Source organism: Gouania willdenowi, chromosome 4, assembly GCF_900634775.1.
Source record: "Gouania willdenowi chromosome 4, fGouWil2.1, whole genome shotgun sequence".
In the NCBI taxonomy this organism is placed as follows: domain Eukaryota; kingdom Metazoa; phylum Chordata; class Actinopteri; order Blenniiformes; family Gobiesocidae; genus Gouania; species Gouania willdenowi.
In genome coordinates, this window is record NC_041047.1 from 33,986,093 (window position 1) to 34,011,700 (window position 25,608).

The 25,608-nt window shown below is 40.4% G+C and overlaps 1 protein-coding gene across 2 annotated transcripts in view; it reads right to left on the bottom strand.

Moving 5' to 3' along the window:
* The window catches only part of LOC114462598 (pre-B-cell leukemia transcription factor 1), a 229,541-nt gene that overhangs the window by 48,126 nt on the left and 155,807 nt on the right, over positions 1-25,608 (bottom strand). The window lies entirely within an intron of this gene.

Here is a 25,608-nt window from a genome sequence, read left to right on the forward strand (position 1 = left end):
TCCTCCTGTGTTAGCATTCTGTTAGCATCTCTAATGCTAACACTGATCCATGTCTATATTCATCTGTAAAATACACTAATAAATATGATCTATCATTAATTAGTTTATCATCTATTGATTACCTTGTTAGGATTCATAATCAATGAATATATTAGTCTTAATATTTATGATGTGGGCGTCTGAGCCTTTTTACTGTCACTATATCCATAGATTGATATTATTTAATAAATTGTAAAATGATCCTAACATTTACATTTAAGTTGAATTAAATTGTAATGAATAGTTTTATATCATTTTTATGACAAATACCAGAAGTGTAAAGATTACCAATATATCTACACAAGTACAAGTAAGTCATATATAAAAAAATAAAACATCAAATAATAATTTCACGTATATTAATAAATCTTTACATACAGTAAACATCTGATGTATAAACTTCAAAGAAGAGACACAATCTATTGAATATATTTTACACAAAAGCATCTGAATAAAATAACAAGTTTGTAATAATGTACAATTATTTTTAAATAAAATAACTAGATTCACAAAGTCTGTTGATTATTTTACAACTAAATCATAATTTACTCAGTAACTGTAGAAACGTAACTAATGACTTCTTTTAAACGTACTTAAGTACAAGTCAAATAGAAATATACTCATTTACAGTAACGTGAGTACTTGTAATCACTTATTTCAGCTCTGCCAATTACAATTAAAATCAATTATCTGAACTCAATTACAATTCAGTTATGATTATGAGTGTAATTACTCATCAATTACTGTTACATAATAATTGAGCCCAACCCTGGTTTTGAACATGTGATCAGAACAAACGCAGCTCGTTGATTGGTTGAAAGCACAAAGACTAAACGGCTGAGAACGTGTGACATCATCACGTTGATGAATACGCTGGAACCAAATCACGACTAAAAGGTTTTTTTTATTCTATTTGTGAATAATAATAAAAATACATTAAAAAAAAACACAATTAATGCACAACATTTATGATAAAAATCTGTTTTTGTTGAATTGTGTGAAAATACATTTCTTTACTTCATTTGTAGGATTGGAATGAATTCTAATTTAACTTGTGACTTTTATTCTGAAAATCCACTCTCAGACATATTACGGAAGCTCTAAAGGCTCATGATTTCATACTTTGTTTTCCTGTAATAACGACTTAATAATCTGGAGATAATAGTGTTTATAATAAATATTTATATAATAAATCATTCAGTGTCAGAGGAGCAGGAGTTGTACGTGTGAATATAATAATAATATACATATAGATAATAATAATAATAACATCATTATATAAAGATCATATCAGTTTTAGGTATAAGAAAGAAAAAATAGAAATACATTTTGTAATATTTAAATAAAAATCATCAGTGTTTTTCTTCTCATTTTGTAAATGTGTTTTTGAAAAAGTTATTGAAAATAAATTAATAAAAAATAATCATTATAATATACATATAATCACAAATATCCAAAAGGTTATTTTAGCTAAATAAGAGTTGTAGTATGATCAAATAAAGACAACGTTCACCGTAAATATGATCACAAACTTATTGAATATTCAATATTTATTGTGTTGGTTGAAATGATCAATAATTGTATTGATCAGCTCGTTCTCATAACGGTTAGAATGAGACGTTATTTTTAATTTTACTGTAGTCCTGATGTGATTAATTAATATTGTCCTTGTTTCACTGAATGATTTATTATTATTTACACTATTGTTTCATAATTATTCTGTTATCACCAGAAAAACTATGGAAATGTGTGTGTGTGTGTGTGTGTGTGTGTGTGTGTGCGTGTGTGTGTGTGTGTGTGTATATGTGTGTGTGTGTGTGTGTGTGTGTATATGTGTGTGTGTGTGTGTGTGTGTGTGTGTGTGTGTGTGTGTGTGTATATGTGTGTGTGTGTCTGTGTGTGTGTCTGTGTGTGTGTGTGTGTGTGTGTGTGTCTGTGTGTGTGTGTATATGTCTGTGTGTATATGTGTGTGTGTGTGTGTGTGTGTGTGTCTGTGTGTGTGTGTATATGTCTGTGTGTATATGTGTGTGTGTGTGTGTGTGTATATGTCTGTGTGTATATGTGTGTGTGTGTGTGTGTGTGTGTGTGTGTGTGTGTGTGTGTGTGTGTGTGTGTGTGTGTGTGTGTGTGTGTGTGTGTGTGTGTGTGTGTGTGTATGTGTGTGTGTGTAGTTTTCTACTCACCTAACTGTGTATGTATGAACACATTAACGTTAGCATTATTATAAAGATCATGTGACCTCTGGAGCCACTGGATTCACATGTGACCAAGTCATCTTCTACTGATCAATAATCATTATTCATTGATCAATAATCAATAATCGTTAATTATTAATCAGACATGATGTTTGTTTACAACATGTAGTGACATAATGATGTCCAACCTATGGTTCTGTCCCCTGTAACGGGTCATTTTTATATCTTTACTTTTTATTTACAACAATAGAAATATTTGTCAAAGTTTGTTTGGGCTCAATTACATTTTTATTTAATTATTGATCTTCATTAACAACTAAATTATAATAACAGTGTCTGGCGTTCTTTCCAATTACAATTAAAATTACAATTTTCCCCTGAAAGTCAATTACAATTACATTCTCAATTACTAAAGTTTAATTACAGTTGATCCCAATTACTGATTTTTTTAAATAAATAACCTTATTAATCATAACCTTCCTCTTGTGTTAGCTTTCTGTTAGCATCTCTAATGCTGTAAAATACACTAATAAATATGATCTATCATTAATTAGTTTATCATCTATTGATCACCTCGTTAGGATTCATAATCAATCTGTCACTACAGATTTATATTTAATAAATGTTAAAATGATCCTAAATAAAAGTCACAGGTAAACTTCATCTGAAACAAATATTTTAATAATTATTAATTACATATGTGTTGTGTTTAATAAATTGTAATTGACAGTTTTGATTTAATTTCCATGCCAATTACATTTACAAAGTCAGTGATCTGAACTTAATTACAATTAAATTATGATTACAACAGCAACAGATATTTTAATTACAATTATAATTAGGTAATAATTGTCGTAAATTAATTAATATTTAGGTGATTGTAATTAGAACTGAGCCCAACCCTGTTTGGCACAGGTTTCATTTTGTTACTGGGCTCTTATTGTGAAAGGGTCCTGTTGATGTGAGTCACACACACACACACACACACACACACACACACGCACACGCCTCCTCTAACGACGCTTTGTAGTTTTTGTAAATCAAAATGAAGAGAAACGAGTTTGTAATAAACATCAAATGTTTTATTTGTTGCATGTCTTTCAATGACTCAATAAAATGACGTATTGCAGTGTTTTTGAATGTTAGCTTTTTTAAAACGAGGACTTATTATGTATAAAATGTATCAAATCATCTTTTCTGTACTCATAGATCTAGGCTTTGAATCTCCACAATAAACCATTTCTGTTGTCTTTTTGACTTCTGCTTTTGTTTTGTTTTTATTATGATTTATTAAGTAAAACTCACTACAGAACATTACCACTAACCTCACATTTATAAACGTCATTCATTAAAGGTGCAGTTCGTAACTTTCAGAACCCTCCCTCTCTGCTGCTCTCTTGCCCTGCCTCCAAACTTTCCAAAGTCCCTCTCTCAGAGGAGCTAACAAGCTAACGTTAGCCAGACAGCAACATCACAGTAACATAAAATGCTCTGTTAAAAGCATATTACTGCAACACTTCTCTCTCTCTATGTGCACACACCTCAGTAGCAGCAGCAACAACACAGTGTCACTTACAACAGCCCACACAGAAGCTGCTGTGCACACATGGACAAACACATGCACCACAGAGTTCTAATGTAACAATTACAAATCAATCATTATGTAAATCAAACAGCAGTAATTACATTTCAAGCAGAAAAGTCAATAATTCCATCTTCTAATCTTCCAGACCATAAACTATAGACTGGACTCAATGAGCCGGTTTTTTTCACATAAACTACTAATTTAATGTTAAGCAAATAGAAAATATGACAAAAAGTCAATTTTATAAGAGTTACGGACTGCACCTTTAAGAAGTTGCTACAAAGTGTGATTTTTAATGATAAAGACCTTATTATGACGTCACATCATTTATACTTAAAGAAGATGACATTCAGGATATGTAGAAATAAAACGTATCTATTAATCCACTGTAGCAAAACAAACTGTACCATAAACTGGAAATTAATTCATATTAATATCCTACAATGGAAAAACGTATTATCAGACTAATAAACTAATAGACATTAATAGACTAATAAACACCACTCATAGACTTATATTTATAATTATATTATTTATATTTAGTTTTATTTATTTATGGTTTTTATCATTGTTTCCATGTATTTCTCTTTGTTTTTGTAATTATTATTGTTATTACTATTATTATTATTATTATTACTATAACCTCCCATCATCATCATCATCATCATCATCTAAACATGAAGTATATCATTTATTTTACTGACTTACCTTTTATTCCTGTCTCCTCCTTCTTTGATATTTAATTGTATCCTGATGGATGGATGGATGGATGGATGATCTATCCATCCATCCATCCATTTTCAGACCTGCTTAGTCAGCACACAAACATAAACGTCACAAACATTTCCACTCATTGTGTTTATGGGTCATTTTGAATCATTATTAATGACATTTCTGGGGTTTGTTTGAGGATTTCCTTTGAAAAATGCAGTTTTCTGTCCAATAGGCGTCCGAACGTTTTGCCTGCGTAACGTTGTTGAGAAATAGAATGTGTGAAAGTGGAACGACCAAATTAAAATGCAACCAAGTCCACCAGAATCTGTGTCTTTCATTATGTAACAAAATGTGAAAAACTAAAAAAAAACATTCATTATTTGATATTTGTTTTTAAAACCAAAATGAAAAAAACAGAAAACGCATTGTTTTTCAAATTCAAGCTCTTTTGCTTCAGAACAGAAAACGAACACGTTTATTGGTTTTCTCATCACTGATTGGATAAAGTACTGTATGTGACCTGGAAGTGAATGCTCATCTGATGCTAACGTTAAAGTTACTCCAGTTCAACCTGTAAATGTCATTAAAATAATATGTTAATAAAAATAATCATGACCTGGTCAGTGAATCTCATTAATTAATCTTTTCAAACGTCAGCAAAACAAAATTCATCAGCTTTGGAAATAAAAAAATAACAGAAAATATTAGACTGAAACTAGACATGGATATAATAGAACAAGTAAAAGAATATAGAGCACTAGGAGTGTGGATAGATGAGAAACTGACCTGGAAAAAACACATACAAGTAGTTAAAAACAAAGTTGCTAAAAGCAGCTTCATCCTATGGAAATGACAACAAATACTACAAACCACATCACTGAAGACAATCTATTCTTCCCTTGTTGGGTCACATTTAAATTACTGCTCAGAAATCTGGGGAAACACCTACAAAACGTATCTTAAACCTTTATTTAAACTTTAAAAAAAAGCAATTATAATTCTATATAAAGCACCACACAACACACACACAAATGAACTATTTGAAAAGGCCAAAATACCTAAAACTGCAAGAAATAATACACTACAACACACAAATTCTAGCATTTACGGCCTCTCTTAAAACACTCCCATATCAAATACAAAAACGTTTCACATACAAACAAACTGCTTATGAACTAAGACATAATAATGTGTTTATACAAGAAAGGGTTAAATATAACATTGGAAAACACAACACTGTAAATAGAGCTATTACCAGCTGGAATAACCTTGATGTAGAGACAAAACAAGCTGCAAACTTGACTAGATATAAAGAAAAAACTCGGAACACATTCTTACACGAATACGAGATCAACACATCAATGAGATGGAACTTATCAACTGGTCAATGAACACAATCGACTCAATCTTCACGAACAGAAGATCACAACAACACGAACCAGCGTGTCCAAAAGAGACATTCCCGAGTGGTTACGTCATGGATGGAAAGGGAAAAACCCAAATGCTGTGCCTCTCAATCCTCTCAGTGGAAGATGTAGAGGACCTCTACCTGTTAGGGGTCATGATCAATGACCTGCTAATGATGGGGTATGTGCCTTTCTAATCCTTCATATGCTAAGAAAACTTTCTGAAGATAACAAGGAAGTTCAAAAGAAGAATGAATCCTACATAAAAAAGGACAAAAAAAATAAAAGAAATGAAATTGTGTTCAGAACAACCTAAGAATGTTTGACCAGAGAGACAAGCTTTGATGTAAATATTCTGTGTTCAAAACAGGGGGCGGGACTTAGATAAGCAAACTGCTTCTCTCGTCTCCTTTTTCGACATGTACAAAAAAAAAAAAAGGAAAAAAAATGACAAAACTTCTGTGAATGCAGCCATGTTGGAAATAAACTGAATAAATAAATAAAATAAATAAAGTCAGAACTCATATTGTCCTTTTCACACAGAAATATCACTAATAATACATTTCATTCATAAACGCTTTTCAAAAACACTTTACAGTTGTTAAAACAACTACACAAGTCAGAAAAAGAAAGAAACAACAATAAAGTAAATAAATAATCTAAAGTTAAAAGCTTGTGTGTAAACAAAGTAGCTTTAATAACGTGATCAGATATATTATTAATCCTTGGGTAGAATCCTAATCCTCCCTCTGCAGGGGACACCTGTGTGGAAGTGAGAAGACTGCCTTGCTTCACTGCTGCTTCACTGCTCCCATTGGTTTTTAAAAGTGCTGAGATGAGCCTGGCCCCTCCCCCAGTCTGAATATGTGTAATATTAATAATATAAACTATTAAAACAATAACCATCTCTGGAATAACTTTATATCAACAGAGTGAATGAGATATAATTATTAATAAGATCACTGCGTGTGTGTGTGTGTGTGTGTGTGTGTGTGTGTGTGTGTGTGTGTGTGTGTGTGTTTAAAAAACACTGAGTAATGTCACATATTCAGACACACACACACACCTGTAAATACAGTAGCTACAGAATAACCTTAGATACTGTAAAACATTATGAGAACTTTGTAGAAAGAAGACGAAGAAGATGATTTTTGATTTTTACAAACACACTTTATTTACAATTACATCATTTTCATATATTCACGTTTACTGACCTCGACAAAGGAATAAATAAATATTGAAAAAATAAAGTAGAAAAATAAATAAAACTAAAACTACATTAGTGAGACATTTAGTGTAACAGAATATTAGAAAACTTCAGTTTGTCTCTGATTACAGCGCAGAGTATATCATCATAGCACCAAATGTTCTAAAAATCATCAAAACTGTTTGTAAACTGATGAAAAGTGAATTCTAGTCTCAGTCAGCACCTGATATTACAGCAGATATTACAGAGTACCATGACTGCTTCCTGAGCTGGTTCACCTTCCACTTTGTTTTTACGTGTTACATAAATAATACAATAGATTCACCAGAAACAAAGTTTAACAGCTTCCCCTTTTTCATGATGACTTTTCCTGTAAACGACACCATAAATGAAACTCTTTTCACTAAAAGTTTCTCCAAACAAACCAAAAATCTCTGTTAAGAGGGTGAAGAACACTGTAAGTCTCTTACACTCACTGAACACATGGACAGAAGAGACACAGGTTGGACACAGCAGGGTTAAGAACAGAAACAAAAGCACCAGTAGTAATTGAACCATGTAGAATTCTCCACTGAAGGTCGGCTGTTCTCTTCCTGAGGGGGAGTTTGTAGAGCACCCTCCACTGTGGACCCTGTCCATCTCCTCCAAGTTTATCAGTCCATACAGTGGGTGCTCTGTCACACAGCCATTTTTTATTTATGGCCTTTACACAGAGAAAAGTCTTACCAGCAGTGTGTAGGTCAGTGTGTTTTAAAAGTCTTTTAAAAAGGGTCCGGTCAGCTCACCGAGACATGGACTGATTTCAGGGAGAGGATCTCTCAACCTTTGGATGAACTGTAATCTAAAGGTAGCTGTTCTACTGGCCAAGTGGACGAGGCCCTGTCCCCCCTCCTCTTTAGGTAAAAACAACACACCCTGTGGCACCCAATGTAAACCATCCCAGAAAAAATGTACGCGTTTCGTCTGGAGTTGAGCTAAAAGACCTGATGGAGGTCCATACGGCCAAACGATGCCAGAGAAGTGAGGCTGCTAAAGTGTTCACAACTAAGGTTCTGCCTCTGTATGACATGTATGACAGCAACCGTTTCCATTTCAGAAGCTTCCCTACCACTTTTTCAGTGACACCCTCCCAGTTCCTCCTCGTCATCGTCCCGTTACCAAGGAAGACACCAAGATACCTGAGGCCATCAGTCCTCCACGATAGGCTCCCAGGAAGCACTAGGAGACCGCCACGCCATCTACCGACAGCAAGGGCTTCACTTTTATCCCAATTCACACGTGCTGAAGACAGAGTGTTAAATAAATTAGTTAAGCTCAATAAAATGTCCACTTTGTTTTGATTTTTTATAAATACAATGACATCATCTGCATAAGCTGATAAAACAATGTTCCTCCTGGAGCCAAGTAAAACCAAACCGTCGATGTTCATACAAATTTGACAGAGGAGGGGTTTTATGGAGAGTGCATAGAGCATCCCAGACAGAGCACAGCCCTGCCTAATACCCCTATGCACCCTGAAAGGTGCACAGACTGCCATTAAACTTCAGTATACTCTCAATGCCACAGTACAACGCCCTGATCTTGGCAATGAAAGCTGCGTTCAACACGGTCAAACGCCTTTTCCTGATCCAATGAAACAAGACCAGTATCTATACCAGATGAGCTGGACACCTCCAAAACATCTCGAATTAGGTAGACATTGTCCACCATGTACCTGCCGGGAACACAGTAGGACTGGTCCCTGTGGATGACCTGCTCCATAGCTTTCCTCAACCGGTTTGCCAATGCCTTGGACAAGATTTTATAATCCGTGCATAGGAGGGACACAGGGCACCAGTTCTTTATTTCTTGGAGATGACCTTTTTTTGGCAGAAGGGTAACTACAGCTCTGCGACTGGAAAGTGGTAGTGAGCCTGAGGCCAGACTCTCATTAAACACAGCCAACATGTCGGGAGCTAATAAGACCCAAAAGGCCTTAAAAAACTCAACCGTCAGGCCGTCGATGCCAGGGGCCCCCCGTCCCTGCATACTCTGCAGTGCATCAGCGAGCTCCTCATTTGTAGAGGTCGGCTCAGCAGCGAGTTAGTCTCTGCAGAGACTTGAGGTAGCACACCACAGAACTCCTCAACTACTGGGTCACTCTCATTGCACTCACTGGTGTAAAGTGACGAGTAAAACTCCACAGCTCGCTTTCGTATGTGGGCAGGTTCTCCCAGCTCCTCCCCTGTGTCTGAGAGCAAAAAATGAATTACTTTTATCTGCCCATGCTTTTCTCCAAGCTAAAGAAGAAGCTAGAGGGAGCATCCATCTCAGTGATGTTCTGAACCCTGGACTGAACCAGTGCACCATGTGTCCTATTATCCAGCAGGTTGGCTAAAGCCATTTTTTTTAGATTTGAGGGTTTCAATGCCCCCTGATTTCCAGAGGAAGAACTAGTTTCTAACTCCACAATCTCAGTCTCCAGGACCTACAGGGGTCACGTGTGGCATTGAGTGTTTGCTGCTGGCACAAGAGTTTAATCTGCATTTTGCCATAGTCCCACCACTGCCTAAGACATTTAAACTCAGCTTTACTACGTCTAAAGGTGTTCCAGAAAAAACTAAAAATCTCACTAAAACCTTTATCAAAAGTCAAATGAGTTAAAATGCCAGTACACACTCCATGGTAGAATGTTTTTTATAGCAACGTGACACAAAACCAACCAATGATCAGTAAAACCAGCTGGCACTATGTCACAGCGCTTAAAAACATTAAAATGGTGTTTAAAACAGTAAAAACGATCAAGCCTGGCTGATGATATCCTGTTTTCTGTCAGGTGGGACCAAGTATATTGTCCACAGTCTGCGTGTACCCTCCTCCACACATCCACGAGGCCATGTGTGCTGATCAGCTGTCTCAGAACGCGCTGGGAAGCCGTGTGTGGCTCTGCATGATTACGATCTAAAAACTCAAATTCAGTACAGTTAAAATCCACCCAAGAATAAAAACTCCTCCAGGCCACAGCGATCCAACCTCGCTTTAACTATTTCTAAAAAGCTCTTCCTCTCTGAACCGTTTGTTGGAGCATAAATATTAACAAAGACCAGTGTGTGTGTGTGTGTGTCACATTGGGCTTTAACCAATAGACACCTGCCCTTTACCACATGTTCAACCTCTACATTTGTGGGAATAAAAGTCCTGGAGAAAATGAAACCTTGTGGGTCAGGATCACCTCCTCTTCCCTTTCTTTAACCCAGTCTCTCTCTTTACAGTCATCACTATGTGTTTCCTGCATAAACAATACATCAATGTTTTTCTCCATGTTGTGTCGAACACTAGTGCCTTTTTTTTCCTGTCTCACCCTATTTATGTTTAATGACCCCACCCTAAAATAATTCATAAGAAAAGAGGAGGATAAAAGAATAAAACCTGAACCAAATAAAAAGGAGAGAAAAACAACAAAAATCCTCATCATAAACTATAAATTAAGCTGTTTTCTATCTTTAATCATCTGCTTTTTAAGTCTAAAAATGTCTTGTTCAGTCAGATCTGACGTAGCTCTACCTTTAATAATACATTTGGCTGAATTATAAAAACTTAGTTTGTCGGGAAAATGTTGTTCCAAAGTAAGTCCTTTCATGCCTTTGGTCTGATGCAGGAATACTTTAAAAATTTTTTCAGAATAAAAAGCTGATGACGCACACGTTTGTAGAATCGTAGAAGATCAGATGAACCATGTGCTGTGTCTGCAATGACCAAATAAAGATGACTATGTTAATTAAAGAAAGAGTTTATCTTGTATTCAAGACATTATGCATTAGAGATTAAACTATTCCAACCTGTGATGGTGGCAGTTACACATACAGTAGTTTCTGTCGTACATGTACCTGTAGTTTCAGCTGAACATGAATCACTTCACCTTAGACAATCAAGTGCTGCAGCTGGAATGAGAAAAATCATTTGAAGATGGTTCAATATTTATAACTTTAGGTTATGTACAGTATATAACCCTGGTTCTATGAGTAATATGAGTGAAAAGTCTCACTATGGGATGCAACCTCTGTCTGCATTCCTCAGAAGCATTTATCCGCTAGGGGGAGACCCACCTCCTATAAAAGGAGGACGCGGACAGGTGTGCACCATTCAAAATAAGCACCTCTTCTCCTCGTTTGAGCAAGAACGGTAGTCTGGAGAGACACCTCACTCATATTACTCATAGAACCAGGGTGATATACATAACCTAAAGTTTTATTTCATTATATTTTGTGAGACGTCTCACTATGGGATATGGAATCCCGTAGTGCAGACATGCTTATAAAGCGGTACCAGCCTCCAGGGCAGAAGTCTGATCAGGATGGTAAAACCACCTGTGCCATGCACGGGGTGGAAACGTCCAGCATGTAAAAGCAGACAAACGTGAGGGGCGAGGTCTAACTCACCGCCGCACAGATGTCTTGGACAGACACTCCCCTGAACAAAGCCCAGGATGTGGCAAGACCCCGAGTTGAGAGTGCACGCAGACCAGTAGGCATCTGCAGACCCTGACACGAGTAAGTCAAAACAATAGCCTCCACCACCCTGTGTGACAGGCGTTGCTTAGTAACAGGCTTCCCCTTGAGGGAATTGGTCCAGAAAACAAACAGCTGATTGCTCAACCTGAGGCCCCTCATCATATCCATGCCGATCGCACAAACTGGACAAAACACATTTGGCCGCTGCTCACCCTGTGAGGCAGAAAAGGCCAAAAGGTCAATGGGAGAACACGAGCCCACAACCTTCGGCACAAAAGCCCGGTTGGGTTTGAGGTTGATCTACTCATCACCTGGGAAAAGCTGAGCGCACGACAGATGAACAGAGAGCGTATGGATGTCACTGACCCTCTTGGCCGAAGCCAGAGCTAGTAACAAGACAGCCTTAAGAGCGGTGAACTTCAGACCCGCCTCCTCCAGTGGTTCGAAAGGAGGACGTTTAAGTCCCTCCAAAACCACCGCCAGATACCACGGTGGCACCAGTGGTCTGGACATGGGGAGGAGTCTATGTGCTCTCTTCATAAACCGGCAGATCAGCGGGTGCTGACTGGCCGACTTATCCCCAAAGCCAACGTGACAGGCGGCGATCGCCGCCAAATACACTTTCACAGTGCGTCTATGCCGAGGGGAGCCTCCGTGCTGCACAGGGAGAAGAACACTGCACTGCGCATTTTTTTCCCCTGCAAACAGGTCCACCTTGGCCCGACCGTAATAGGCCCACAGCTGCCGCACCATCTCTGGTGCAGCATCCATTCAAAGCGGCGCGCCCCTGGATAACAGGTGAGTGCCCACGTTCATCATACCCGGGACGCGTGTCGCTCTCAGCGAGAGCAGACGCCCAACACTCCACAGGATCAGTCTGTTTGCCAGTGATAGCAACCAACGCCTGCCCTGACGGTTGATGTACGCCACCGCCGTGGTATTGTCCGCCCACACCAGGACATGAATTTATGTGAGTGCGCTGGAGGACCGCATTCCAGCGACCCCTCACAGCCCCGCCCTTGTAAGTCCCACCTTAGCCTGTCAGGCTGGCGTCCGTGGAAACCACCTTCCTGGATGTAACAATACCCATAGGCACCCCGTCCATCAGGAAGCCCGGGGCACGCCAGTGGCGCAGAGCTGCGCAGAGCTGCGCAGCACTCTGGTGTAACCAAAACCCTCCGTGCGCCATGACGCACAGGATTGAGCCCATGTGAGGACACCCACAGTTGGAAATCTCTCATGTGAAGGCGATGAATGCGGATCACGAGGATTGCTGAAGCCATCAACCCGAGTAAACGAAGACACAGTCTGAACTGAACAGATGTGCTTGTCCAAAACAATCTGAGACATGCCTCAAACGTCTTCACTAGCTCCAGTGAAAGACGCGCGGTGAACAGTACTGAGCGCAGGCACAGACCAGGAAAATGATTTCCTGTGTAGGGGACAACACACTCTTTTCCGCATTCACCACAAATCTCAGATTTGACTGGCGAGCCAGGCGAATGCCCCGCCTCCTCAGTGGAGCGATCGCAGCATCCTTGCAGCGCACAAACACCCTCGGGCTTAAAAAGAGCCTGAACGGGAGAACGCGGTACTCATAACATACCGCCAGGAAAGCAAACTGTAGGTACTTTCTGTGAGAGGAATATATTGGAACCTGGAAATACGCATCTTTGAGGTCGACAGACATGAACCAATTGCCTTGTTGCACCAGACGCAGTAGGAGGAATGCGTGAGCATCTTGAAGGTGTGTTTCCTGAGGCACTTGTTCAGGGCCCGTAGGTCCAGGATGGGATAGATCCCGGACTCTTCTCGTTTGGGGACCAGAAAGTACCTGGAGTAAAACCCCTCCCAAGACCGAGTGGGAGGAACCACTGAGATCACTCCCCTGCGCAAGAGGGATGTAATCTCCTCCTGTAACACACGGGCCGACTCTCCGTGGGCCTGAGAGTGATTCACACCGGCAAAACGGGGAGGGACAGATGCAAACTGCAGCCTATAGCCCTTTGATATCGTCAGTAACGCCCAAGGCGGAGCCGCGAGCGCTCTCCATCTCTCTATCCTCAGGGAGAGAGATGGAGACCACTCTGGTGTACCTACTGAGAGAAGAACCATACATTCCCATCTCCATGTTTAATACATATTTACTCTGTTTTTCTTTATCAAAGCTGATCAGGAAACAATTACTCTGCTCATTGTTTCTATCCTTTTTTAAATCATATTTCAGCTCAACCAGAGGGAACTGTATATTTTATTTGTTCATTCTGTTTCTTTTATGGTGAAATCAGAAAACCAAAATATACTACGGGTCAAGAGTTTTAGAAAACTACACTTTTTCCAGTTTTTTACTGAAAATGATTCAGTTATTGTGTAATTTCTATGAAAGCATAGAACAAATAAGTAATAAACTGTTCAGCTGGTGCTCATGAGGGTCTGGGTTAGAACACCTGTAAGAATGAGTGTGTGTGTGTGTGTGTGTGTGTGTGTGTGTGTGCGTGTGTGTGTGTGTGTGTGTGTGTGTGTGCGTGCGTGCGTGCGTGCGTGCGTGCGTGCGTGCGTGCGTGCGTGCGTGCGTGTGTGTGTGACTGAGTGAAGGTTTGGCTGCTGGTGTCAGACATGCACCTCCACCATACACCCCCCCATGGCTAATGTGCACCCCCTCAGAGCGTAACCATCCATACTTATCTCATATAGTCCACACTTATCTCTGTGCTGCAGATTAAACCAACGTCACGCTGCGTCCCAAGGCATTGGGGGGGGGTGTGTGTGTGTGTGTGTGGGGGGGGGTGTTAGGCGTTAACTAGTGGATTAGTAGAACAGGTTCCCTGGAGCATGAGGGAATCAAAGCTATTCTGACACACACTGTGGAAGTGACATATATAAATATATAAACAGCATCATGTGTGATTACATGGAGGAGCCTCCCTGTTCCTGTAGCACTACACACACTATACACAATATACACACACTATACACACACTATACACAATATACACACACTATACACAATGTTTAGGGCTAGTTTATTTACATCTAACCAAGTTTGAATTTTTAATAGTTCTTCATTTGTTGCCTCTATTAAAGTTTTAATGTCTTTACCTGAACATAGGATGTTGTATCGTCTGCAAACAACGTTAGTTTGAGGCAATTTGTAACTTTGAAAATGTCGTTTATGTATAAAATGAACAGTTTTGGCCCTAAAATTGAACCCTGTGGAACACCACATTGTATGGTTTGGCATTTTGATGTGTGTTCTTCAAAGTCAACATATTGTCTCCTATTTGTCATATAGCTTTTAATCCATTTTAAGGCGTTGTACTTTATTCCGTAATTTTGAAGTTTTTCTTCTAGAATATCATGATTAATTGTGTCAAAGGCTTTTTTTAGGTCCAGAAAAATTCCGAATACAAATAGTTTATTTTCTAAAGCTTCTCTTAAATTCTCCGTGATGTCAATTATAGCCATTGCTGTTGAACGTCCTTTTCTAAATCCATATTGTCCTTCATGTAGTATATTATTGTCTTCTATAAATTTGTCGAGTCTGTTCATGAACAGTTTTTCCAGAATTTTTGATAGTTGTGGTAATATTGATATAGGTCGATAATTAGTGAAGTTACATTTTTCTCCACCCTTGTAAATCGGTCTGATTTTTGCAATTTTCATCTTTTCTGTGAAAACCCCATTCTTAAATGATATATTACTTATATGTGTTAATGGCGGGGTTATTTCAGCTCATTGTCAAAATGATTCCATTTAAGTGTTGGGTGTTTATTAATCCCTTTCTCTATGTCTTTTCCAGTATTTATGAAAAAACTGTTGAGTTCTTGTGCTATTATGTTTTTATTGTATTCTTTTACATTGTTTATTATAAAATGGTCTGCATTTTTTTCTTTGCATTTGCGCATGGTTATGTTGTTTATTATTTCTTATTTTCCACTTTGAAGTCAGTCTCTGTGTAGTAATGGCTGTTCGTGTATTGTTTCCAGTGTGAAAGTTATTTGGGTCCACTTCGTCTACTTGATTAATCTCCCGTTGTTGATGTTGATGATGTTGTGGATGATTTTTAGTGATTCTGTCCATATCCATGATTTTTATCAGTGTTCTTGACTTTTAGGTACCTCATTCGTATTTTTCCAGGTCTTCCATCCTTTGGACTAGAATGGGTTTTCCATTTTCTCCTCCTGGAGGTGTGATGTAAATCCTGCAGCCTCTGGTCCAAGTTTTCACAATTTTCCTCCTTTCTTCAGTTGTCGTTTCTTTCAGTTTCCATGCGATACTTGCTTCGTCAGGTTCTCGTTCATAAACACCATCGTTCCCACAAGTTTTTTTCCCTATACACACTACACACACTACACACACACTACACACACACACTATACACACAATACACACTATACACACTATACACACACACTATACACACACTATACACACTATACACACTACACACACACACTATACACACACTATACACACACACAACACACACACACTACACACACACACTACACACACACTACACACACACTATACACACACTATACACACACTATACACACTACACGCACACTACACGCACACTATACACACACACACTATACACACTATACACACACACACTATACACACTACACACACACTACACACACACTATACACACACACAACACACACACACTACACACACACACACTATACACACACACTACACACACACTACACACACTACACACACGCACTACACACACACTATACACACACTACACACACGCACACTATACACACACTACACACACACACTACACACACACACTACACACACACACTACACACACACACTACACACACACACTATACACACACACTATACACACACACTATACACACACACTACACACACACACTACACACACACACTATACACACACACTATACACACACACTACACACACTACACACACACTATACACACACTATACACACACACTATACACACACTATACACACACTATACACACACACTATACACACACACTACACACACTATACACACTATACACACACTATACGCACACTATACACACACACTACACACTACACACACTATACACACACTATACACACACACTACACACACTACTACACACTATACACACTATACACACACTATACACACTATACACACACTATACACACACTATACACACACTACACACTACACACACACTATACACACTATACACACACTATACACACTATACACACACTACTACACACTATACACACACTACTACACACACTACTACACACTACACACACACTACACACTACACACTATACACACTACTACTACACACTATACACACACTACACACTATACACACACACTATACACACACACTATACACACACACTACACACACACTATACACACACACTACACACTACACACACACTATACACACACACTACACACTACACACACACTACACACTACACACACACTACACACTATACACACTACTACTACTACACACTATACACACACTACACACTACACACTACACACACACTACACACACTATACACACACTATACACACACTATATGTTTGTGTTTCCTTCAACAAACCAAAGCTTTTGTCACATTTATTCACGTATTAAAAGCTGAAAAGGTTTAAATCCCATTGGCGCTAAAAGCTCAGCTTTCTTTACAAAGTCTGAGTCTAAAACCAATAATTTATTTAATCACAGCGTCACAAATTTTATTTAGATTTAAACTCATCATCACATTTACAACGTGAAAAAATGCAAATTAAACATTCCAGATCTTTAACTACTGTTTAATTTTTTTCTAGTAGATTATTATTAATGAATGTTTACATTATGATTATTATACAGTTCACCAAAATCCAATTCCTCGTTTGTATAACATACATTACATGATCAATAAAGTTGATTCTGATTGATCTCTAGTGTTCCACAGATCTTATGTTGGGAAAATGAGTAATTTCAACATTATTGTTCCTATTCTACATTTCTATGTTTGCATAAAATATTAAATATTTAAGAAACCAACAATATTCAATAAGTGACAGATTTCAGTCCCAACAGGATGTTTGATTAATGAAAATATGATTTTTTCAGCCTTGAGTTGATATAAACCATACAAACAAACTCAAAAACACACATTATGTAATATTTCGAGGAAAGTTTGATCTCTTAAGCCCCACCCGCTTTTCACCAAAAATCCCAGATCCATAACAAACAAGGTTTTTCTAAGCTTTAACATAACCTACATGAAGTAGTCTGTGTGTGAACGTAGATCAACAGTAGGCTAGGGAGCTGAGCGTCGTGCTCCTTTTATTACAGAAGACGAGTGAAACTGAAGTTACAAATAAGATATACATTAGCATCTTGCTAGTGTAAATAAATGCAAAGAAAAAAGGCTTAGCTTCTGTTTCCAGGCAGTATTTGCGCAGCATTGACTTTAACGTCTGATGCCACCTTTCCAGAGCCTCTTTCTGGATGATACGCACTTGAGGTAGCATGTTGAATTTTGCATCTCAAGACATGGAGGATTCATTACCTCTAGTGAGGGCATCACCTTTCCACCTGCAATATCGTTACCCATCAGGAAATCAATGCCATCCATGGGTAACTCAGGACACACAGCTACTGGAAAGACTCACGTTACTAACCTGTACATTATGAACTGGCCTTTGCACATAACCCATCTTCACTCCCTGTAGGGCAACATTATACCCGGCGGCCGATTTCTCTGAAAAGGACAATGTGGACTCTTGTATTACCGATTGGGAGCAGGCAGTATCTCGTAGGATGCAAACTGGGCGTTTATCAGCAGTTCCACCTGGAATTGACACAAGACCATTAAAGGTAAACATTTGTCAACCGTCTTCATAACCTCTACCACGGAATGACGGTGAATTAACCCAACACCTTTAGTTTGTGAGGCCCCTCGAGGGACCTGTAGTTGCTCTTTATGCTTTAACTTTACACAATTTGCAATAAGGTTTCCTGGTTTGTGACAATAAAAACATTGTCTTTCTTCACCTTTGGGGGTGGTAACACAATTTTTAGTACTGTGAAAATTCATAGTACTCCGTGGTCTCTCACCAGCACCCGAACGGAAGGTTGACTTGTGCGTGAGCACATACTCATCTGCGAGCACAGCAGCCATTGCCAGAGATGGAACTTTTTGTTTGTTTATATGTACTACAATAGACTCATTTTTAAATTCTTCCAACAAAATTAACTCACGAAGGGACTCAAAGTTTGTAACCTTACAGGCATTGCTCCATTTATCAAACAATACGGTCTTTTCTCTGGCAAATTCAGAATGAGTTTGAACTGCCGCCTTCCGGTGATTTCTAAATCTTTGTCTGTACGCTTCAGGCACGAGTTCGTAAGTACAAAGGATAGCCGACTTAACTAAATCATATTGTAAACTGTCCTCTAATGACATAGCAGCAATGGCCTCTTGGGTCTTACCAGAAACTTTGCATTGTAGTAATAATGGCCAAATATCACGAGGCCATTGTAAGGCTAAGGCAATATGCTCAAATGCAGAGAAGTAACAATCTACTTCAGCCTCACGAAATGTTGGAACTAATGCTATGTGCTTACTAACATCAAAGGTGTGGGGTGGAGTACCCAAGGGTACTAAGGGTGTACCTCTAGTTGCGGTGCCGGGCCCAAGGGACTGGAGCTCTCTCTGAGCCTCCAGTTCCAACTGACGAAGTCTGACCACCTTGTCAGCCTCGATTTTCAGTTTCTCTTCTTCCAACTGATTACGTCAAACCTGGGCCTTTTCCTCGGCCTCCATCTGAAGTCGTGCTATTCGCACCTTCACTCGGCCATCACGGGAGCCACTTGTAGATGCAAGAGGATCCAAACGGGGGAGAGGGAACGGCGTTTTAGGCTGCTCACCTCCGTCCTCCCCCTCCTCTGGATGGAGTTCTGACCCACTCCTGGCCTCCACATGTGCGCCATCAGACTCAGGCTGCCCTGGTAACGCCAGCAACTCCAACTCCACCATGTTACCCACAATCAGCTCTCTAAGTTCCCTTTTCAGAATTTGTTTGGGGTGTGTGATGCTGAAGGAGCTTGCAATCTCTCTTAGTTCATATTTATGACAATTTTCCATCTGACCCAGAGACGGGTTTGCCACAAATTGATTTAAATTAAAGTCAGACATTTCGTCCTATCAAAACGATTCAAACACACAAAAATTTTTATTCTAAATTGTCTGTTTTTTTTTTTTTCCCCAGAACTTCCCTTAAGAGAAAGATCCCGGACAAGCCCCCACTTATGTTACGTCCTCTTTTGTCTAGGAAGGAAGAAGTAACATAACGCAGATATAAAAAGGTAAACCAAGACAATTTATTATAAAGTTTTAACAAAGGGAGCAATGACAAACTTAAAGAGTCACCTGCAAAGAGGGAGTGTAACAAAGGGAGCAATCTCAAAATGTACAGAAAACAATCAAAACAGAACCTAATTCACAACACAGATGAATCCTACTGAGCCTTCTAATCTAGTCTAATAATTGTCGAAAGAGGCAAGTCACCTGAACACTTGAAGTGGGGCAATCTGCTAGTCAGATTCCCCCTGAGCAAATGTTCCAGAGATCCTTTTAACTGTGGAGACTGATGAGGAATGATTGTTGATTGGCTCCAAGTGCAGGTGGAGGAAGAAAAAGACCAATCCTGAAGAAGGAGCAGCACAGGAGAATTTGCATAGTAGAAGAGGAAGCCACCAATTGCAGACGAGTGCTGTCACAGTCCTTTATGCATTTCCTCCCAACACAGGGGCGGGGCCAACAGCAGGGTTGTAACACTGTAATATGTCAGTCAGACTGATTGTTAGTCTATTGTTTGACCACTAGGTGGTCCATGCTTTTATCTCCAGCAGACTGGACTATTGTAATGGTCTTCATCAAACATCTACAGCTGGTTCAGAACGCTGCAGCTCAGGTCTGAACCAGAACAAAGAGGTCAGAACACATTACACTGGCTCCCAGTCAGCCTCAGAGGAGACTGTAAAGTTCTGCTGCTGGTTATAAATGTGTGAATGGGTTTGGTCCAGAATACATCAGTGAGATGTTAGTCAGGTATGAACCCAGCAGGTCTCTGAGATCTATGGACACAGGTCAGATAGTGGAGCCCAGAGCTCACAGTAACCATGGTGATGCTGTGTTTAGTTGTTATGCTGCAAAGAAGTGGAACAAACTGCAGCAGAGCTGAAGTCAGCATCACATGTGAACATTTTTAAATCAAAGTTAAAGGAACTTTTTTCTCTACTGTATATGATTGAGAGAGATTTATGGTCATGTTGATGATGTCATGTGTTTGTTGATGATTTTAATTGATTTTACTTTGTTGCCTACTTTAATGTTGTCACGGCAAATTTGCGGTTGACCTCATTTGGAGACATGATGATCTCTGGTTGAATGATGAAGTCCAGTCAAAGCATGATGATTTTATAAAAAAGAATTTATTATAAACTAAATGAAAAAGAGTACAAAAAAGCTTCCATTCTAGGGAGGAAAGGTGGCCAGCAACTCACTGGGAAAGTTCCACAGCTTAAGCTTTATACAGATAGAGAAGAAAGTTCCACCCTGATGAGAGGAATAGGAGGGGGTCAGATGCTCCCAACAGTAGAGATGTTGGAGAATGATGAAGAGGTGGATGTATTGAGGAAGGCTGGCGCCACTGATATCTGTCTTGATAGTGTGTGTGCGTGTGTATCTGCATGTGAGTTTGAGTTTGGCCTTGAAGGTTCATTTGTAGCTTATCTGTGTGTGTATGTGAAAGAATGTGAGTTTTTGGTATGAGGCCTTCAGCAGAGACTGTTTGTTGCTGGCACTGTGGATACAATACAATCTGTCTGTACTGCTATTCTAACATGACTCAGCAAAGAAGGGTTGTTCAAAAGCACAACAATATAATGCAGTCATTGTGTATTAATATATGACAAATTGTACACATAAACTCACATTTGATGATACGATGATGAATATAATAATTGTCATAACAATGTTCTTATAGATTTTAAGCAGTTGAATATTTTCTGTTGCACATTTTGATCATGTAAAGCAGAGTGAGTTGCCTGATGTATGAAATGTGCTATACAAATACTTTTGCTTTGCCTTGTGTAGATGTTGCATATTTGCTTTTAATAAACACACATCCATTTTTATTCAGGTTTCTGCTGTGTCAAGTGTAATGTTATTTTTGGTTCCACTCTTTGATGCTGTTACAAATGTGTTTAGTTCAGCAATTCTTTGACCAATCAGAATGATTGACACATTGTTGTAAAGCTCAGAGCCTGTAGAAATTGGTGATATTAAACACTATGGGAGTGGCTTTAGCCCTGGCCAATCAGAGCTGGGTAAATGAGGGATCAGCCATTTTACACACGAGCGCTTAGTGCTCATTGGCCTGTCGTTTTACGTAGGCTCTTGTTTTAGAGCTCTGTGTTTATTTTGTGACTCACAGCAGAAGAAGGCTACGTCTGAATAGTCCCTCCTATCTCCTTTCCTATCTCCTTTCCTATCCACTGTTCCTTCACCCCTGGAAGTGTTTAAGTGGTGGCCATGATAAAGAAGGTCCAAGTTCTCTTTAAGCTCAGGAAAAGATTCTCAATGCTTCCTTTTTTAACCTCCTTTAGCCTAGGAAACACTGATACACCCTTTATCAAAAGAGACGAGATAATGCTGACCCACAATTCATTGCAACGACAACAAAGGGAAACACACACCCCAGCGCTTACGGAAACTCACGATAAGTAACAGAGATCATATAAGTTACTAATGCAATAATATGAACAACTTTAAATAAGTAATCTTAAACCCATATATTATGATATGTTGGACATATAATCAGATTATAACTGATATAAAACAGGCACCCTGTCTAGGGTGTACCCCCGCACAGCGCCCAATGAGAGCCAGACATTGGCACCGGCAGACCTCGCGACCCTGATAAACAGGAATAAGCGGGTCTGAAAATGGATGGATGGATGGATGGATGGATGGATAATGGATTCATATTAGTGAGTAGAAGGTGAGTGTGATCAACCATTCTCAATGTGATGTTCTTTTAGTTTATCTTTAGTTCCTCGTAGCCATGGTAACCTCTTTTCCTTTGATTTATGACATTATATCAATGGAAAGTGTTAATCAGCTTTTAGTTTATTTTAGGAAATGTGGAGTTTTTTCCCACGACAGACGTCACTAACCTTTGTGGTCGTCAGATTATTACGTCACCTAGTGGAAGTGTGTCTGATTGTATAAACAATGTGATGGCCTTTTCCTAACACCTTTCCTTAATCCTGTGACATCATCCACAGGGTTATGGAAAAGTGAATAGGAAAGGAGATAGGAAAGGAGATAGGAGGGACTATTAGGACGCAGCCACAGTTTGCTGAGTTGTCGACTTTTCCCTCTTTGAACATAATGTCCTGGTGTGTGTGTGCTGTGAATGTGGGTTAGCTACAGTTTTAGCTTCTATAGCTTCTTAGGATTACAGAGAGGTAGAGAATGTGTGATTTCATTCATTCTTTACATTTACACCTGTGAGAGTCACAGAGAGTGGAGCTGCCCCCACCGGTGGGTCCGTTGGGGCTGAAGAGGTGGGATTTTGTCAGAAGTGTTTTTTCAACAGTTTAACGTTAAACATGACTGTTATGTGATCAAAGCACCAGGAGAGATTGTTGAGTTTCATTTACACAATGATTCATGTTCTTTGACTTTCTCCTGCAGGATGAACTGGATGCACCAAAGGGACCAGAAAGTGATCAACCAATCAAACATATTGATGAGTGAGGAGAATCTCTATCTGAGCATGCTCAGTGAGACTTTCCACCAGCACAGTGTGTGTTCTACTTAGAATTGGCTCAGACTCACTTCCTCCCACAGATGTTTAATGAATTCTTCTGATCTCTAACTTATAAAGAAGACGTTGTGAGGCTGATTTCTCAGATCAACGTGTGACTCATCTCAGTTTTTCACTGACTTCAGGCGTTTGCTTTGGTTTGTGCGAGAGTGGGAGTTGAACTGATTGTGTGTGTTTGCCTGAAGCTGCCGTAACGATATCAACCTTATCTTGTTCTTAATGAGAGAATGTTCCAGTGTTTGCCAGGAGACACGCTCAGGAAGAGAAAGTTATCTCTGCCAAACATGAACCACACACTGTCCACTCGCTTTGTGTGGGTTTTTCTCTGCATTGGAGACGTTTGACACATTTGGTCAAAACACAACACGTGTCGCTTTTCAGAATAAAGCATCTGTGGAGACGATGCCAACATGGATTAATGTCCAGTTCCAACCGGTTCTGCATCTGTTTGTCATGTTAACTTTCTACAGAAGAGGATTAAGGCCACGCAGTGGAGGCGGGCCAATAGAGGACGCCCCACCACTAACTACGTTAGATTGAGGAAGACGTAGAAAAAATAATAATGAAGTAAAAATACAATGAATAAGTTGTATTTAAATAATCAGAATAAATATTATATAGATAATGATGAAAATGGTTGATTTGTGTCTGATTGGTGATGTGTTTCCACTATATCTATACCAGTCATTCTGTTAAACATACGCAGTAACACACATTTGGGCCTGTCGGGTGGGGGCCGGGCCCCTCTGTTGATGGCTGGGCAGCCATGTGGGGATCGGGAGGGTGCGGTCGGGCGGGGCGGGGGGTCTCTGGGGGGCGTGGGGGTGTGTTGCTGGGGGCTCTCTTTGCGGGGTCTCTCCGGGCAGTGCCGGCCTGGTGCGGCGTGGGGGTGCCCCTTCCCTACAGGTGGGGCTTGGCGCTCGTCTCGTCTCCTGGTTGCCTTGGGGACGCGCCTCGCGGCGTGTGGGTCTGGGGTGGCCTTCCGCGCCGGTGTGGGCGCACAGGGGGTGCTGGCCTCTGCACCGGGGTTAGGGCGGGGTTGCTTGGCGCACCAGGATGGTGCTCTTTTCTGGGGGGCGGTTCTCGCTGTTTGAGGTCGGATTCGGCCACTTGGTGCTTGGTCGGTGTGCCTGGGGGCCGGCGGGTCATCTTGCAGCATCCCCTTGGTGCCCTCGGCGACTATGGACGTGGTCGCCGTCCCTGGGGGTGCTGCTCTTGGTGCTGCTTCCGTTCTGGGTCCTTCTGGCCTGGGGTCTGGTCCCTGCTGGCTCTGGGCCCGTTGGCGGGCCCCCGCTGGCTGCCCGTTCGGCGCGGCTCTGGCTGTCTGCTGGGCCTTGGCTCCACTGCTGGGGTCTCGGGCGGTGGGCTCTCTGGGCCCTCCCCTCGGGGGTTGGGTGCTTGGGTGTGGGTGGTTGGGGGGGTGGGATGCTGGTGGGGGGCCTTGCGGCTGGGGGTTGGTGGCGGGATGCGCTGGGTGCTCGGGGCTTCCTCGGATGTGTGTGTGGGGGGCGGTGGCTGCCTCTCAGCCTAGGATCTTGGGGGCGTCTGGGGGGCTGCTCGGCCGTGGGGGGGTGGCCTGGGGCTCCCTGGCCCCCACTCTTTCTGCTGGCCTGGCTGCATCTGCGGGCCCAGGGCAGTTCTTGGGTTTGCAGTAGCGGTTTTTTTGCACATATACTGGTATACGATGCACTGGCACGTCTTGGGATGTGGGATAAAACTCATACTGGGCTGAACTTTAGACACGTTAATCCCAAATACCTGCTTTAGGTACTACCATTCACTCATTCCCCCTGTTCACAGCCACCACCATTATAGCTAAGCTTCACACTTGTCACCATACTGGCTGGATTACACAACATAATAAACAATATATTCTACAACTTCACATCTCACCCTCACTGTAAAACAATCTATTCTTCCCACCCTTTCTATTTAATGTGAGTCAATGGATGTCTGCGGCTGCTCAGTCAGCCCCTCCCACCATGGGAGGGGCCAACGTCACAGAAGAGCTTGACAATAGATTGTGATCTACTAAAGTATTTACCATTGTTGGTAA